The following is a 2,984-nucleotide window of genomic DNA, read 5'->3' as shown; positions in this document are numbered from 1 at the left end:
AATATACTCACATGATTGGGACAGTACGAGATAGAGTAAAAATTTTACGAAAAATAAAATACTTTGGACATGCGCAGCCATTTTGTAGTTTTCTCTAAGTAAGACTACACTGTATACCAGCTCATAATGACTACATTTCCCAGAAGCCCCGTTTCCTTCTACTGAAACACAGAGGGAAAGTTTTGATCTGATCTGAAAAAGTTTGGTGCTTATTACAGTGACTTTGGCGCCCAGAGAGATGCAAGGAACCCACCGAACCAAAGCAGAACCGGAGCAGAACCAGACCTCCAGACCCATTGGTGAATCTTAAGAGCTGGCAGCCGGCCCACAAGGACTTCTGCGCAGGGATGCGTGTCGCCGAAGGTCCGGGGTTGTTTCCCGAGCCCATCGGGACTTTGCTCATCCAGACTTGGACTCAGTCGAGCACCTATGGTCCCACACTGGCCAACTGAATGTCTGTGTCCCCCCCCCCCAACTTAATTTAACTTGAGGTAAGTTTTATTAAAGTTGGATAAGTTAGAATTAAATCCTGCTAACACAAAACATGTTTTTTTTTTATTCCTAGCTTTAAAGTGGATACGACTGTCTGCTTCGGACTTAACGAGAGAAACACACCGCTGAAGCCACGGAGCTCGAACGCCCAACGTAAAACTAACTTTACCGCGGTGCCTGGCTAAACAATCCTCGTGCGCTTTAATGTGATGCTTTTTCAAATGTTTAAGTTCGGTGTATTGTAGGTCTCCTCTCGGTACAGTGGCTCTGCAGACATTGCACGTTGCTGTCTTGCGGCGTTTAGTGTAAAATATTTTCACACAGCGGACATGTTACGATGAAAAGTTGGTTAGCCGTTGGCAACAGTGCTGCTCAGTGCTCAGCCCTCAAAAAAGTATTTACTCACGTTGTAGCTGGCTACAAACAATGAAATGGATGAAATGGGTTCACGAGACACGCCTCCGTTCAGGAAATCCATTCCATAGTTTGAAGCCAACCTGAAGAGCAGGTCATCAGACACAGACATTCATCATGGATCGGAAAAATCCCGATACGTAAATTACGCTGGTATCGGAGGCCGTTACCGATACCAGATCGGCCCCATCCCTAATTTTGGGTTCATTATGCGAGCATTGATTCCAGACAGTCGGTGCCTCACCCGTCAACAAACCTCACTGCACGTCACTGACTCTACAAAATTATAAGTCAGAAAAACTCATAATCCTGCAGAGACTCAGTATAAACAATGTTTTTTCCTACTTTTGGTCTTTCCTTTTACTCTAAAATGTAAAAATATCAATAAATGTAAAAATTCATTATATATTTTTAGTTTTAAAATGTCAGCCCAAATGGACAGAAAAGCCCTCCTCCAGCGACCTCTAAGTGGCCCACGGGCCACCAGTTGATAAGCAGGTTTTGCGGCTCCAGACAAATTTTATTCAGCGAGTGGCTCTTTAGATCAAAAAGATTGCAGACCCGTGAACTAGACCAAACTTTAGTTTGACGTCTGAATTAAAGTCATTATGTGTATCCTAATGCGAGGTGGGTGTGACGGCCATCTTGGATTAGACCGATTCAAAGGTTCATTTAGTGAAACACAAACTCACCAACATGCAGTGTCACGTTCTGTCTTTATGATTGTCTTTGTTTGGTGTTTTACATTCGTTTTCCACAAGGTTTTCCTTGTTTTTTGTTTTCAGGCGGTCAGTTCACCCTTCCTTAGCTGGTTCCCATTCCTCAGCTCATGCCCCGCCCACTCTCACCTGTTCAGTTGCGATGTTGCCCAGGTGTCTCCACTCCTCTCGTCAATTTTATTTTCTAGCTGCAGCCACGTCAGCTTATAGTTAACATTATTACATTGCTTTTTTTTGTTTTTTTCCAAGCTCTTTCCATTCCTCTACAAACTGTGACGTGGCTAAAAACATCCCCCCCCCCCCCCCCACACACACACACAGCAGGCGACAATGCTGCTGTTGATGGAGAATCAAAACTAGAACCACCAACACAATAAAAAACACAGTTGTCTCATTCAGGCGAGTCTCTTCGTATATGAATCATGTTTCCAGTAAGAGCAGATGGTTTAAGTCAGTTTCCTCCCAGATAGTAGACCGCACCGAGGGTTCGCTGTAACACTGATATGAACAGAAATGCTTGTCGCGTTTTAAACCCAGCCAGCAGAAACTCACTCGGTTCTTGTGTTCGCGCAGAATAAATCCTACTGGCCTCCTTCAGTTCAGACGTGTAGCTGCTTCAGATGCACATTCAGAAGCACGCAACAACATTTTACTTTTGGTCCTACGCTTGTGCGGACTCCTCCTCTACATCGTGGTTAGATGTTTCCTGAGCGCCAGGCTTGTCGGAGGAGTCATCTGTGAAACGATACGAGAAGCATCACAAACAAAAAACGTCCAGATTTACCCTATTTTTCGGCTTACAAGGCACATTAAGCAAAGCAAGTCAAACGTTATTCAACTCATTCACAATAACTACATAAAATCAGTTGGAGGTCAGTAAGCACAACCAGAATTAATACATACGGCGCACTGTTGATTTTTAAAAAAAATTAAAGGATTTTAAGTGCGCCTTGAAAAATACGGAAAAAGGAAACGCTTGAAAGGCCTTCAGAAAATCTGAAGCACTGTTGATCCAGTCCACTTCTAAACACGGTGGGAAAGAGAATGCTTGGAAGGGAAATGTAAAGCAATGAGAAGTGTGAAAGGGAAATGTTTTAAATGAGGTTCATACTGGAAAACCGTTCCACCTCTTGGTGGGTGAGGTCATATTTTACTCACCGGTGTCGACGTTTGGTTTTTGCTGCTGACTAAGAGCTGTAAGAAAAGAAAAAAAAATCACCACACTGGAAAAAACAAAATGTTCTAATTTTCCAAAACAACTTTTCCTGTTTTTAACCATCAAGAGTAACATGTTCATCACCTTCAGTCGATGGTGTGCTTTTCAACGGTATAGCACCTGTAGAACATACAAAACAACTC

General features: G+C 43.2%; 1 long non-coding RNA gene across 1 annotated transcript; it reads right to left on the bottom strand.

The window, feature by feature from the left end:
* Nucleotides 1-558: 558 nt before the first annotated feature.
* Nucleotides 559-2,962, bottom strand: LOC119428775. Its single transcript, XR_005187718.1, has 3 exons — nucleotides 2,926-2,962; nucleotides 2,784-2,819; nucleotides 559-2,360 (listed from the first exon to the last, which is right to left on the bottom strand). It is a non-coding gene; the product is annotated as an uncharacterized LOC119428775 (long non-coding RNA).
* Between the last annotated feature and the right edge of the window lie 22 nt (nucleotides 2,963-2,984).

The sequence above is a fragment of the Nematolebias whitei genome, chromosome 23 (assembly GCF_014905685.2).
Source record: "Nematolebias whitei isolate Nwh7 chromosome 23, NemWhi1, whole genome shotgun sequence".
In the NCBI taxonomy this organism is placed as follows: domain Eukaryota; kingdom Metazoa; phylum Chordata; class Actinopteri; order Cyprinodontiformes; family Rivulidae; genus Nematolebias; species Nematolebias whitei.
Note: the sequence above shows the minus strand (reverse complement) of the source record. Positions and strands in the feature narration are given on the sequence as shown.